The sequence below is a fragment of the Anolis carolinensis genome, chromosome 1, assembly GCF_035594765.1.
Source record: "Anolis carolinensis isolate JA03-04 chromosome 1, rAnoCar3.1.pri, whole genome shotgun sequence".
NCBI lineage: Eukaryota > Metazoa > Chordata > Lepidosauria > Squamata > Dactyloidae > Anolis > Anolis carolinensis.
The window spans coordinates 82,925,194-82,941,717 of NC_085841.1; the positions used below are offsets into that span (position 1 = coordinate 82,925,194).

The following is a 16,524-nucleotide window of genomic DNA, read 5'->3' on the forward strand; positions in this document are numbered from 1 at the left end:
CCGAGAAGGCCCGTCGTCAACGCTTAAACCTCTGCTGGTACTGCGGGAACGGGGGCCACTTCGCCAGAGAGTGCCCAGCCAAAGGGAAGCCTGCCGCCCGTCTTGCGGCGGCGTCCTCCACGGAGACGAAGGCCTCTGAGCCGACAGGCACACAGCCGGCGGGGGAAGCCAACGACCGGGTGTAGAGAGGCTCGCCAACCCGGTCAAAAAATCCATCCAAGAGCCGCCAACCGGGGTCCTGTTCCTTCTCGTGGTCACATTATGGTCAGCAAAAAGGGGACCCGTCATGATCCACGCCATGATAGACTCTGGAGCTACCAACAATTTCATCGATAGAGAGTATGCCGACTCTCTGGGATTACAATATCATGATTTCAAGAATGCCCGTGTGGTGCAAGCCATAGACGGCCGTCCCCTCAAGACGGGCCCCGTAAGTCAGTGGTCGGAACCCACCAGGATGTGGATAAGGGAACATATGGAAGAGATTTCCTTCTTTGTTACCGAGGTTCCCCATTTTCCTGTGATTTTGGGAATTCCATGGCTGACTCTCCACGACCCTAACATCTCCTGGTCCAACAGAGAACTGCAGTTTGCTTCACCGTACTGCCAAAACCATTGCCTCGTAGCCAAGGTATGCCATGCCACAGACACCGAGCCCATCATCACCTTGCCAAAGAAGTACTCCGAGTATTGGGATGTATTCAATGAGAAAGAAGCCGAAAAATTACCCCCACATAGACCTTATGACTGTGCCATTGACTTGGTGGAGGGGGCCCCGATTCCGCGAGGGCATCTCTACTCCCTGACTGAACCAGAGCAAGAAGCTCTCAGGGAATTCCTAGAGACAAACCTTCGCAAGGGATTCATCAGACCCTCTCAATCCCCAGCCGCCTCCCCAGTGATGTTTGTGAAGAAGAAGTCAGGGGAACTACGCTTGGTGGTGGACTACAGAGCATTGAACAATATCACCAAGCGGAACAGCTATCCCCTGCCCTTAATCTCGGATCTACTGGATCGGCTTCGAGGAGCCAAGGTTTACACCAAGCTGGATCTTCGGGGGGCTTACAACTTAGTTCGCATCAGGGAAGGGGACGAGTGGAAGACCGCCTTCCAGACCAAATTCGGATTATTCGAGTCCCGAGTTATGAATTTCGGTTTATGCGGAGCTCCCGCAACGTTCCAGCATTTTGTCAATGACATTTTTCAGGACTATCTAGACAGGTTCTTGATAATCTACCTGGACGATTTTTTGGTGTTTTCTAGATCACAATCAGAACATGAGAACCACGTCAAAATGGTGTTACAACGATTGCGGGATCATGGACTTTATGCCAAGCTGGAAAAATGCGCCTTTGATCTACAAGAGGTAGATTTCCTTGGTTACCGCATCTCGCCTCTAGGGCTTTCCATGGATCCAGCCAAGGTTTCAGCAGTATTGGAATGGCGGGCGCCAACTAACAAGAAAGAGGTGCAGCGTTTCTTGGGGTTCGCGAACTATTACCGCAAGTTCATTCCAGATTTTGCCCGCTGGTCCGACCCCATCACTAGCTGCATCCGTGGAAAGCAGCCTTTCCGCTGGACTGATCAAGCAGAGAAAGGGTTCCAGCAACTAAAGAAACTATTCACCTCCCAGCCAATTCTACAGCACCCAAATCCTGGAACCCCTTTTGTTGTGCAAGCGGACGCCTCTGATGTGGCAATTGGGGCTGTACTCTTACAACCGGTGGGAGATCACCTCCATCCCTGTGCCTTTTACTCTCGTCAACTAACCACACCAGAGAGAAATTACACCATTTGGGAAAAAGAACTACTGGCCATAAAGGCAGCCTTTGAAACTTGGAGACATTGGCTAGAAGGGGCCAAATTTCCCATTGAAGTCCACACTGATCATCGTAATCTAGAACATCTAAGAACTGCCCGCAAACTAAATCAGAGGCAGCAACGTTGGGCTTTATTCTTTGAACGTTTCAACTTCCAGATCCATTATGTGACCCCAGCCCAAACCAAGCAAGCAGACGCCCTGTCACGTAAACCGGAATACGCTGCAGGACGCAAGGAGACCTTTGAATCCCAACTGCTACAACCCGAGAACTTTGCCACGCTCACGGTGGGGAACACCAAATCCATTCCCATTGGTTCAACTTCCCCTACTCCAGGACCCATCTGTGCTCAAGAAATCAGGGCTAGTCAGCAAGCAGATGCCTGGGCGCAGGACCAACTTCGCCAAGGTCTGCATTTTCCCTTTTCGCTTAAAGATGGACTGCTATGCTATAGAAATCATGTTTATATCCCACCCGGACCGGGCAGGGAGAAAGCGCTTCGTCTGTGTCATGACTGCAAACCAGCAGGGCATTTCGGACTATTTAAAACCATGCATCTGATCCTAAGGGATTTTTGGTGGCCCAAGATCCGCAAAGATGTGGAAAAATATGTCAACACCTGCCCAGTATGCCAGCGCTCCAAGATAAGAAGGGAGAAGCCCTCAGGGCTTCTGCATCCCCTTCCTACCCCATCTCGGCCATGGGAAATAATTTCTGCGGATTTCATCACTGACCTACCACCTTCCTGTGGATTCACCACGATCCTAGTGGTGGTGGACCTTTTCACCAAGTTAGCCCATTTCATTCCCTGTGAAGGTCTTCCCACGGCCAAAGAGACTGCAGATCTATTCCTTCAACATGTTTTCAGACTACATGGATTGCCCAAGAGTTTAGTCACAGACCGTGGATCTCAATTCACCTCTCGTTTTTGGAAGGCACTACAAAAACTATTGGGCATAGACTCTCGCTTATCTTCAGCTCATCATCCCCAAACAGATGGGCAAACGGAGCGCACCAATGCCACTTTGGAGCAGTATCTTCGCTGTTATGTAAACTATCAACAGGACAATTGGGCTTCTCTGTTACCACTGTCTGAGTTTGCCTACAACAATGGAGTTCAAGCTTCTACAAAAGAAACGCCGTTCTTTGCAAACTACGGCTTCCATCCACGTTTCTTCCCCCCTGTCATTGAAACTTCAGAAGTTCCCGCAGCAGAGGATTGGCTGCAGGAACTCACAGCGGTGCAACAACTTTTGCTCCAGCAACTGGACCAAGCCAAGGAGGACTATAAACGCCACGCTGACAAACATCGCCAGCCGGGCCCCGAAATCAAGGTAGGAGATCGGGTTTTCCTGTCCACTCGCTTTCTGCCCTCCCACCGCCCTTGCCGGAAGTTAGATGCCCGTTTCATTGGCCCCTATCCAGTGGTGGCGCAATTAAACCCCGTGACTTTCAAACTCCAACTTCCGCGTTCAATGCGCATTCACCCAGTGTTTCACCGTTCCCTGCTCCTTCCGGCGGATGGTGTGCGCCCTGATACAGACCAACCGGCCCCCCCTCCTGTTTTGATGAATGGGGAGGAGGAGTTCGAGGTTGAGGACATTTTGGATTCTCGCTTTCATCGCCGCCGCCTACAATATCTCATTGACTGGGTGGGTTTTGGCCCTGAGGAACGCTCTTGGGAAGACGCCTCCACAGTCCATGCTCCTGATCTAACCCGCCGCTTTCATCAGACCTATCCCGCCAAGCCGCGACCTCGCGCCTCGGGGAGAGGGCCCCAGTTTGGGAGGGGCCTTGAGGAGGGGGATAGTGTGATGACCCATGGGCCTTGTAGTCCTGCTCAGGACATTGTAATCCCTGATGAAGATGAAAACTTGGGTTTTTTACCTTCCCAGTCTGAACTGGATTCCTCTCAGCCAGATCTTTCCCAGGCCGATCTGGGAACCTTGCACCTGCAAGAAAGTTGTCTCCCAGAAGTATGTCAAACAACCCCAGAGCCTACTTCTCCCGTGTTCTTGCGCCGGGAGTTTTGTAAACAACAGAGAAGTTTGGAATCAGCTTCGCGCAGGAGTGCGAGGATAGCAGCTAAGAATGTTGCCAATTAAGACTGTTTCTCGTGAGAATCTTTAAGGAGTTTAACATCTGGTCTCAGAGTTTAGCTTTCGTTTCTGATTCCCAGAGAACTGCTTCGGTGGGAAAGTTAGACTCTATATAGGTGTTTTGCCCGCGTAGTAACTTCGCGGAGTCAATTCGTCAGCCTACGGAGCGAGTTGTGTCTGGACAGCGCGCTCCGATTCAAGCCTCGCTCCTGCTCAAGCCTTGCCTTGTTATCCAGCCTTCGCCTTGCTTCCCAGCCTTTGTTTACCTGCGGACCTTGCCTTGTTTCCCAGGATCAATCCTTGCCTTGTTTCACGGATTTTACCAAGTTATTCCACGGACCTTGTTCTTGTTCTTAGTTACCTTGTTCCACGTTCAAGCCTTGTTTCAAGTATCAAGTTATTTCCTAGCCACGCTCAAGTTTTATGGACTAAAGGACCTTGTCATCTCCCCTCACTTTGCTTGGCAAAGTGAGTGTTTCGGTTATTGGATTACAACTTTGGACCTTAATATTTCTTATTTGACATTGCTTTTTTGGACTAATTCTGACCTTCCTGAAAGGTCTAATTCTGGACTATTTTCTACACTTGTTTTTATTAACTTTATATATTCCTTCAATAAAGATATTAGATAGATTCTGGCCTCGGTGTATGGTTATTGGTGCTCTGCAGCCTGGGTCGTGACACAAATCAACAAATCACTCTGACCAAGAGGTCATGAGTTCGAGGCCAGCCCAGTGCCTGCGTCTTGTCTCTATCTCTGTTCTATGTCATGGCATTGAATGTTTACCTTTATGTGTGCAATGTGATCTGCCCTGAGTCCCCTTCGGGGTGAGAAGGGCGGAATATAAATGCTGTAAATAAATAAATAAATAAATAAATAAATAACAATTGGTTGTTGTTTTAATGTTTAAATATATATTATTTCTAGTGACATATTTGAGTCTTAGGATGGAAGAGTGGGATAGAAATATTTTAATACATTACCATGCATGGCTGATACAGAAACCAATGTTATCCAATTTAATGATCTTAATGCTTAGGAGCAAAATAATTCTCCATTTTGTGCCACCTCTCTCTCTGGACATTTCCTAAAGCCCAAACAATTTCAGAAAAGCTTTCTTACTGTGAAGACTAAGAAAACTTGACAGTGTGGAGGATTTTAAAGATGTACAACTGGCAGTCGAAGCTTTTGAGTGAGAAATGTAATATTGGCAAGGCACTGTAGTGACTGTCAGAGTTAATGCTTCTGGATCTTGGAGGGACCAAAAGCAAACACCAGTCCATTGCCATTAAACTCCAGCAATGATCTCTAGGAGTATGCAGAGGGTTGAAAGGCTTTAAGAGAAAGAGCAGGTTCTTTGTTACCATTGACACACAAACATCCTGAGCAAGCTACCGTTTTGTTTATCCCCCTGCAAACCATACGAAAAGCAGAATTCAACTGCTTACCTTCCTTGACATGACCTTTCCAACCAGAATATCCATTCAAACATTTGAATCCAGTGAAGTAGAATTAAAATCATTGACCTTTCATTCTTCCCTAATCCACTCTCTTGTACAGACTTAGCTTTTAATAACAAAAACCCACATCTTTACATGCCATGCTGTCAATACTACAGAATGCAGCCTGGGTTTATACTGTATGCTAGCCAAATCAAAAACAAAAACAAACAAACTCCTGGTATTTGAGACTATATTACCACCATTTTGACTTGAACTCCAAGTTCTGACCAAACTTTGTCACCTGTATTTAGTTTGTTTTTCAATATGTTGATGCAAGCTTGATGCTTTCAATAATTGTCTCCCTCTTTGCAATCAGCATGTGACAGCTCACTTGGAGAAGGAGAGCAAGAAACAGCTACACAGGAATGTCTTTCTCCATTGGAGGGGAGGTCTAATACATAAACACACACAAAGAAATAGTTCCTGTTCTGGTCACTGAACTAAAAAGGGATCCATTTCTTAGAAGTATCAAATAACCCTGCCAAACAAATGCTCACAGAAGAGGCCAAGTTTACTGGAATAGCTAAATAGCTCATTAACAGAGGAGGGGCCTCACTTTATCTTTCTCACTAGGCCACCCAGCCAATATCTTGACTTTATTTCTACTCATTGTCTTGTCAACTTGATGGTAAAATGTCCACACTATAATACACTTGACTTCTTATTGAGGCTGATGAAAAGCCAGACGACTTTGAATAGCATCAAACTTTCTACCCTTATAAGGCTATCGTGCCAACTAACTGGCAGAGATAAATGCATCCCACTATGTCCTTTACCATCCCAGAAAGCTAAAAACACAGAAGATGCAACAATGTGGGAAGATATGACATTCTGGTTTCCTCACAAATGTGCTTCATTGCAGGACTAAGCTTTTTTTATTTTTGGCAGTTGTCACTAGAGCAAATTATACAGCTCATCAGATGTGGTTTGTTAGATGGAGTAAATCAACCAGCGCATGTAGTTGTTTTTCTTATTTATATTCAGTTACAAGTTTACCTAAAATCAGATTTCTATTTGTGGCTGTTGTTGTTCTTGTAAAATAAGGGCCGGAACACGAAACAAAAATATTCTAGGGTTTTTTTTAAGTTTATCTTCCATATAATCATTATCAAAGGTTGTTTAATTTTTTGTATGTAGCACCAGTTTTCTGATTGTATGCAGAATTTCAGAAGATTTGGAAATTCATATTGAGACTGCATACAAATATGCACAGAACCAAGAGTAGGGATGAAGAAAATAATGTAGGACAGGATTGGGAATCATGTGGCCCTTCAGATGGTGTTGAACTGCAGCTTTCATCATTCCTCACTATTTTCTGTGCGGGCTAGGACTTCTGAGAAATGCCATGCAACAATATTTAACAATATCTAGAGATCTATGGGATCACCATTTCTGGTGCAGGATGGGTTTGATTTCCCCACATGTAGATGTTGTCTGAGTTTAAATCAGCAGTAAAGACCAGTGTCTTCCAACAGGCCTGTCCAGGTTATTTTTAAATTATGGTTTCAAAGTATTTCTTGGTGGATTTTACATGTATTGGATTGCAAGGAAAGTTTCAAACTTTACAAGAAAATATTCAAACCATTGAATCAGATGTTGGAAAGAACAAATCTGAACAAGAACTGTTTAAAAAGAAATTTGCAGAAAGAGAGATCAAACTTTTAGATTTGGACAAGAAGTTTATATATATGGAGGACAATCTGAGAAGAAACAATATAATAATTAGAAATTTTCTGGAAGGAAATGCAAAAATAGATCTGAAAACTGAAATGTTGAAATGGTTGCAAAAAGTCACACCAATGTTAAACTGGCAAGAAGTATATCTGGAACGTGTACATCGTCTCCCAGCAGGAAGAAATAGAATGGCTCCCAGGAATATAATAGTTCAAATAATGCAATTTGCTAAAAAAGGAGACTTTAATGAACATTTTGAGGAAAAACCCTGGAAATGTGGAAATGGGAGCAACAAAACTGGAAGTGTATAATGATTACTGCACTGAAACAAAGAATTGGAGACTTTCGATGAAACCAATAACAATTCAATTGATGAAGGCTGGAGTTTCATATTCATGGGGATATCCAATTTTTCTTAAATTCCCGTAGAGAGGGAAGAAATACAGTATTGATGAGCTGGACAAAGGAGTAAGGCTATTGGAAGAGCTTGGCATTATAAAAGGGCAGGACAAAGATGGATTCAGTAATGGAAAGAAAGGAGCTAGAGAAAGAAGGAAACCTGACGGAGAAGGAGAAGGAGCAGGAGAAGGAGAAATTGCAGTCTTATTGGGTGCTGTGGGCGGAATTGAGCTATGAGAGGAAAACTAGAAGTTCTTCAATCAAAATGGTTGTTTCTGTTCTTTTCTATCTGTCTTTTTTTTAAAAAAAATGAGCACTCGGGGGAGGGAGTTTCTGGGCCACAGGAAGACCTCACATCCACCTCACCACTTGGGAGGCCGGGGGCCATGGTTGGGGCTTTAAGCCCTGAAGAAGTGAAGTGGAGAGGGAAGGGTAAGAGGGGAAGGGGGAGAGGGGAAGAAGGTGGAGAACAAAGGGTTGGTAAAGGTCAAGGGAGCACAGGGGTTCGAGCCACAAAAAAGAAGATATATTTAATGGTAATGTTGTCTAGTAAATTGAAAATATTAACACTGAATACAAAAGGACTTGGGATTGTGGTTAAAAGAAGGAGAATAGAAGCGTTACTGAGGAGACCCACCAGGGTAAACCAGGAACAAATGAACTGAAATCAAAATGGATTAGAAACTATGAAAAATCATATGGAACATCAAAATCCAGAGGGGTGGCAACAAGAATTGCAAAAAAATGTAATTTGGTAATAAATAAAATAGTGAAAGACGATGAAGGCAGATATATAATAATGTATGGCAAATTGGGGGGGATAAATATGTATTAATAAATGTATATGCATCAAATGTAAAACAACAAGAATTTTATGAAAAGGTATTAGATCAGATAAGTAATTTTCATGAACAATATATAATATTTAGACGGGATTGTAATTGTTGTATGGGTTATAAAAAGGATAAAACTACACAAAAAATGGAAAGGAAATACAGTGAATTAACGGAGTTAAGCAAAGTGATGAATAAATGGCAATTAAAGGATGTATGGAGAGTGATAAAGCGTGATGAGGGGAAATATACATATTACTCAACTATACATAAAGTATATACCAGAATTCATTACATTTTTGTTTCTATAAATAAGTTAAGCAAATTGTTGAATGTGATATTGGGAATATTAAGGTGTCTAATCATGCTATGGTGTCAACTGAAATAATTTTAAAATGTGATTATGGTAAGATGAGAAAATGGAGATTAAATATGAAAATTTTAAATTACAAAGAAATAGTGGATAGAATAAAAATGGAATGGCAGGAAGTTTGGGAATTGAAGTACCAAAGAGTACATTATGGGATACAATGAACTCGGTGGCGAGAGGGTTGTGTAGAAACGAAACAATAAACTTGAAAAGAAGGCAAGAAGAAAGGAAAAGGAAACTGGAGAAAGCAATAGGAGAGTTGGAAAAGGAATACGTAATAAAGAAAAAAAATACAAATATGTACAAAGCTAAGGGCAAAGAAAGAAGAACTAGATAAAATGGAAATAGATGAGGTACCATTTTTTTTAATATACTTAAGAAAGGAATTTTTAAAATTCAGTAACAAGAATTTCAAGATGTTAGCCAATTCCACACAAAAAAAGAAAATGGAAAATACTATAAATATGATAAAAGATAAAACAGGTAAAATATGTAGAGCGATGAAAGAAAAATTAAAAATATTTCAGGAGTTTTATAGTGACTTATATTAGACAAAAGCTGGTTGTACTGAGGAAATTAGGAAATATGGTAGAAAACTGGGAGTTTAAACTGGAAGAAAAAGATAAGGAGTTATTGGAACAATCTTTTAAGAGGAAGGAAATAGAAGATGTTATTAAGAATTTAAAAGCTGGGAAGGCTCCAGTTATGGATGGACTAGGAACGGAATATTATAAAAGTTTTAGTGAAATATTAATACCAAAATTGTTAGAATTGTATAATGGAATAATGAAATGAGAGAAAATTATGGAATTGTTGAGAATGTCACTTATAATATTGATACCAAAACCAGACAAGGATTTCACAGATCCAGGGTCATATAGGCCCATATCGTTAGTAAATCAGGATGCAAAAATATTATCAGCTATAGTAGCTAACAGATTAGATAAATGTATGCATAAATATGTAAAAATGGACCGATGTGGATTTGTAAAAGGAAGACAAATGTCAGACTTGATAGGGAGAGTAATAAATAAAATATGGAGGGCTCAAAGAGAAAAGATAAAAGTAGGGATATTAGCATTAGACATATTCAAAGCTTTTGATTGTGTGGAATGGCAGACATTAAGGGAAATTATGAATAAATTTGGAATGGGAAGTAGGATAAAATGATTAATAGAACAATGTTATTCAAAAATTTCAGCAATAGTAGCGATTAATGATGGAGTGACTAAAGAAATAGAAGTGACAAGGGGAACAAGTCAAGGGTGCCATTTATCGCCAATACTTTTCACTATGGTGATTGAACTATTTACAAATGTAATTAGGAAAGATATAAATCTGGAGGGAGTAGGAACAAAGGCAAAACAAATATTAAGCTTATTTGCTGATGATACATTGTTATGTATAAAAAATATGGTGGATAAAATGGATAGGATAAAGATTATTTAGAGACATTTGGAAGGACAACAGGTTTACAAATAAATTGGAATAAATCAGAAATGATGCTATTGAATTACACAAAAAAAGAAGAAAATGATTTTATAGAACAGAGCAAAATGGGAATTAGAATTAAGAATAAATTAAAATATTTTGGAATAATTATAACCAAGAATTTAAAAGAAATGGAAGAGGAAAATATAATAGCATTAAGGGATAAGATTAAAAAGCAATTATTAGAATATGAAAATTTAAATTTATCATGGTTCGGGAAAATTGCATTAATAAAAATGAAAATACTTCCAAGGATAAATTTTATATTTAGAATTCTACTACTCCAAATTACGGAAAAAAATAAAACAAATGGCAGCTAATGATAAACAATTGTTGTAATGGTAATAAGAGAAACAGGATAAACAAACAATTATGGTACAGACCGCAAAAAGAAGGAGGATTAGCACTCCCAAATATAAAACAATATTATGAAGCTAATAGATCAAGATTGGTTATTGAAGGAATGATAAACAAGGACAATATAGAATGGTTAAAAATAGATTCCAAAAAAAGTAGAGGAAGAAATATGGAACATATTTTTTAAGGATTTCACAAGAAAAGAAATTAGGGAAGTTGGAAACCCAATGTTAAAGAATGTATTAGACATATGGATTAAATATAAGAAAAAGTTAATACCGGAGGGTTCAAGAATAATTCCAGTTATAATGGAAAGGAAGTTCCCAAAAAAATTAAAAAAATAAAATGGATAAAGTATTAAGGGGAAAAAACCTAGACAAAATAGGGGACTGGATTAAGAGTGGAATGAAGAAGGAAAAGATAATGGAGGAATTTGGGGAAATAAAATTGACATGATTCCATGGTGTTCAGCTAGAGCAATGGTATAAGAATTGGGTAAAAAATAATAAAGAGGGAAAGGAACCTAACCAATTTGAACAAATAACACAAAATGGAAGGGATACAGATTATAAAAAATTGAAAGGTGTAACTGGTAGAATCTATAGGATATTGGGTGGAATAAAAGAAGGAGAGAGAAAAATACCACTCTTAAGGAAATATGGGAGGAGGAGTTAGAGATGAAAATAAATGAAATGGAATGGTCACAATTGTGGAAAAAAAGGCATTTGAAAAAATTATCAATAAGAGTAAAAAAAATTATTATAAGATAATTTGGAAATTGTATTTAACACCATTAAAAATGTCAAACATTAATAAAAAACCATCCAAAAAATTGCTGGAGAGGCTGTCAGGAAGTGGGAACATACATACATATGTGGTGGCATTGTAAATATGTAAGGAAATTTTGGTATAAAATATTTAAAGAGATAGAGGATATAATGAACATCAAATTGGAAAGAAGCCCTGGTATTGCATTATTATCAATTTATAATAACAATAAGATGGATAAAAAAGAAAAAGAAGCAATAACAAATTTATTGACAATAGCAAGATTGCTTATAGCAAGGAACTGGAGAAAAGTAATAAATGTACAGATTGAAGAATGGTATAAGGAAGTATGGAAATTGGCAATAAATGATAAGCTAACATGCAAATTAAAAGTTAAAAGAGGGATATGGAAAAAAATGATTTTGAGGATGTATGGGGGAAATTTATTGAGAAAGGACTCCAAAAAAGGGATGGAGGGCTACCGCCTCAGGAAGAAATGAGATTTTGGTTACACAATACATAAGAAGTGGCTTGGGGTGGGAGGGGGGATACACAGTGGTGAAGAAATATAGATGGATAAATGTTAACATGGTAGTAGATATAAATCAACAGTAGATATAAAAGAATAATGCAAGTATTGTATGATACATTATATATCTGCTATGTGATAAAAGTAATTATTGTATGAAACATTTTAAATTCAATAAAAACTATTTAAAAAAAACAATATTCAACAATATCTGGAGATCTATGGGATCACCATTTCTGGTGCAGGATGGGTTTGATTTCCCCACTTATAAATATACAGCTGTGGGCTGGAAGGTTTTTATGCATGCGAGAAATATAACAAGACTATCTTTTCTGATTTTGATGGCCATTTCATCCAAAGGAAACTGCAGTGGTTATCAGTCTAAATACCCTAAAGGCACCAGATTCTAAACCGGATAACCTCTGGTTTCTACTTGAATGGGATTAGGAACTATAAGCTATATTTTAGAAGAAGAAACTAACAAAACCAGCTCTGAGTGTTCCTTGCCTTGCTATATGAAATTTTTAGGGTTCCCTCACAACCTCTGAGGATGCCTGCCATAGATGTGGGCGAAACATCAGGAGAGAATACTTCTGGAACATGGCCATACAGCCCGGAAAACATACAACAACCCTTGCCATAACAAATATTCCACAGCAGACTCACCAGTAATTTTTTGTATGTCTGTTGAATTAAAAATGTAAATCTACCTGAATGTTCTTCTTTCAGGCAAGATCTAATTGTTTTACCGTGGCTTTTTTTGCTAAAGAAACTTGTTGACTCTTTCAGGATTCTAAAGATTTCAAGAAAAGAATGCAAAGAATGTAAGAACAGAGACTGTCACCATATGGAAAAAGGAGCGGATGATAAGGATGCTAGTCCACCAACATCAAACTGCAGTTGGTGCTGCTGGGCAGCTAGGATTCCCTCTCTCTTTTGCAGCATTTAAAAGTTGTAAGCCACTTTGGGTCTCAATTCTGAGAAAAAAGCATGGTAAAAATAAAATTTATCATCATCATTATCATCTCAGTAGTTCCCATAATTTAGATTTCTGCCCCAGCTACAAAAATGGCTTAAACCATTTCTGTTCTCAGCTTCGCTTGAGATACGATCATAACTTTTAGAATAAGATGCATACACAATCAACAGTGCTGACCTGGCAAAATCCTCTCCACAAGTCCTTTATTGCGAGAATGACAAAAACACGAATACGATCATTTGTTATACAAGCAAAATACAATATATATGTCAATAGTTCATTTAACTGACCTTGTATTTAACATTACTGAATATATACTGTTCATCCTTTATGGTTAGTCCTTTGAAGTCTCTCTACAGAAATAGGACATGCTCTATTTAATTACTGACTACACCTTTATCTATCAATCCAGAGACAGTTGTTAATACCAGAGAAGGGAGAGAAGGCAATGAACTGCCACGTTCTTCAGTTTATGGACTTTCTGAACTTCCATTTGGGAAATAACCAGCAGTGCTCAGCAAAAGATTGCTCTACTAACATTCCCTGTCACAAACAACAGTAAAAGAAGAAAAAAGGCAGAGCTGAAGATCTTGCATAGCTAGTAAAAAAGAAGTAATATTTACTCCATTTAGTAGCAACTAGTTACTAAGTTTTGTTCTATCCAGCAAGGGGACACAGTCAATATGTTATAGCTTCATTAAATCTTTGCCCATTTACATTTGGTGTAAAAGAAAGGGTTGGGGGCTACAATGACATATAATTTAACCCCTGTTTCATTCACCTACATCTGACAAAATAGATTCTATCTAAGTATGTTTAGGTCCTCCAGCATGACTCTATGGTATACTTGGGCCAGAAGACCTTCATTTCAATCGGGTTTGCTATTACACAAATATAATGTCATACAGTATTCAGGGCCGATTGAACGTAGAGGCCACTGAAGCGGCCGCTTCGGGCGCACGCCAAGAGGGGCGCTGTCAAAGCGTTGACAGCGCCCCCGTAGCGCTGCCGATGCCGCCGCGCCGCCGCTGTTGGCTTTGATCGCTCGTGCCTGCGCAAGCGATCGAAGCTCCGCGCCAAACTGCACAGCACTGAAGATGCTGGACGCAGGCGCAGATCGGCCGGCGATCTGCGCTTGCATCCAGCAACTTCGGGCGAAATGGGTGATCTGCGCTGTACGCATGTACACAGCTCAGATCGCCCAGTTTGCCCAAGGCTTCTGGACGCAGGCGCAGTTCGTCGGCCAATCTGCGCTTGCATCCAGAAGCCTTGGGCGAACTGGGCGATCTGAGCTGTGTGCATGCGTACAGCGCAGTTCGCCCATTTCTCCCAAAGATGCTTCCAGAATTTTTGGGCGAAAGGGACACGCACATGTGCATAGCGCAGATCGCCCATTTCTCCCAAAGATGCTTCCAGCATCTTCGGGCGAAATGGACACACGCACGCGCAGGGCTTTGATCACTCGTATCTGCGCAAGCAATCTAAGCTCTGTGCATGCGCACTGCACCATCGCCCAAAATGCAAGTGATCAAATCCCCGCGCGTGCGCATGCGCACAGCATGCACAAAACATCTTCCACGTGGCGTGTGGGACTGGGATCAATACAACAGCCTTTTTACATAATCCAGGGGATACAACAGGTCTCCAGCAGCCTTCTGAGCAAGGTAATCCAGGCTGTCCGAATTAGTGACAAGTTACCACTAAACTTGCAAGTCAATCTTACAGTATTTTACCAAATGGATGGGCATTTACTCTTGTGCTTTCATGTTTCCTAGCTTCTTAGTACTCTGTAATTGGGTTTTTTTGGGGGGGCACCAAAATCCTGTTTCGCTTACACTTGAAAATTTCCTTGGTCCGGCCCTGACAGTATTTAAAACATCTTCAACAATTCTCCCAGAACCTGGAACAAGTCTTGTTTTATTGTCACATGTAGATTCCAACCCAAAGCAGTAAGAAGAGTACGCCAAAGTCCATAAATCGTGAAGCCACCAGAGAGATGAGTAGTTCCTTGAAAATATCCTGAGTATGCTTAGTAGAGGTCATTTCATAAACGAAGAACCAGACAGTGCTGACAGCCAAGAGTGATGAGATGTGGAAAGACAGGTGGGTTCACCAGATTGGTGTCCCTGCTCATTGTCTCAAGATCCATTTTGCTCCCCAGCCACTTCCCTCAGCTTTGGCCCTGTCAATTGGGGCACCGCTGTCCCGTTTCCTTTCTGGTAAAAGAAGAACATGTATCTTCCTTTAAAACATCCAAAACTCAACTGATCCTAACTAACTCAAACTAACATCTCATAATCATATTCCCAATTTCAACAGCTATACCTTTCACTCTCCTTACTCTAACTCCCGTCCCTCATGCCTAATCTCTTAACATCCATAGCTAGACTATTTATTTATTTATTTACTGTATTTTGTGTCCATTCTTGAGCCTCAGAGGTTCTCAGAATGACTTGCAAATTTTTCATTTAAATCCCATTCAAACACTTAAGCCAGTAACCACTCTCTCCAAATAATCTGAGTTCACTCATCTCCCAATTAATCACTATATTACATTTACTTTTTACATTGCATAACCATATTTTACCGTAATTTCTCAACTAAAATCAACTGTTTAAAAAGCGATCACAATCAAACTTTACACACATCTACAACTTCCACATGAAAACCATTTTGTTAGAAGAGTGAAATATTAACTATGGCAATGTAATGATGTGAGTGAAGTGGAAGACACTATCAGACACTGGTCCAGGTAGTGCCCAAAAGGGGTTTTCCAAAGTGAGTTTGATGCCTAGGTTCATAGAATCAAAAGAGTAGAAAGAGACTACAAAGGACATCCAGTCCAACCCCCAACCATGTAGGAACACATAATCAAAGTATTCCTGACAGATAACCATTCAGCCTCTGCTTAAAAACGTCCATAGAAGGAGACTCTACCAGATTCTAAGGCAACATATTCCATTGCAGAATAGCTCTTAGCATCAGAAAGTTCTTCCTAATGTTTAGATGAAATTTATTTTCCTGCCACTGATGCAGACTAGTTCAAATCCTACCATGTTGTAGAAAAGATTATTTTATACATGTATTTAATTGCTTATGTCACATGTTAACAAACCTGGTAGGCATTTCCTTTTCATACGAACCTCATATGTGATTGAATCTTCCTCACTTAATCCATGTCCTGTTACAAAGCTCTTGTTTTGAAAGGCAACTTTGTACAACTGAAACAAGATGCCAAATGAACAACCAAATGTATGTCCATATTTACATGAGCAAAAGTGTCACATTTTCAGTTCTGCCTCCACCAACATGAACAGAATGAAGGTGTGGCACAACAGACAAAATGCCCATCCCCGGAGGCCAGGTGCAGGCCCCGAAGCCTAGTGGGCCCAGAAAATGAAGCCAAGGCTTCAGCCTGCAAGCGGGCCCAGAGAACGAAGAGGAGGAAGAGGCAGGCGTTAGGACCCTGCGGACATCAGCCGGGGGCAGAGGGAGACACGCAGACACACTCTTCTCGGCTTTGATCTCTGGGCCCACTAGGCTTCGGGGCATGTGCCTGGCCTCCGAGGAGCCAAGTGGAGCCCAGGGTCCACTTACATGCCGTGGAGGGAGGAGAGGAGAGGAGGCTTTGGGAAGAGACGCTGAAGCCTAGGAAGGAGGGTGGCTGCTGGGCTGCAACCTCCTCCTCCTCCTCTGCCTGGT

General features: G+C 40.8%; 1 pseudogene; it reads right to left on the reverse strand.

Moving 5' to 3' along the window:
- Nucleotides 1–14,334: 14,334 nt before the first annotated feature.
- On the reverse strand, nt 14,335–15,049 carry LOC107983080 (transmembrane protein 258-like; annotated as a pseudogene).
- Nucleotides 15,050–16,524: the final 1,475 nt, after the last annotated feature.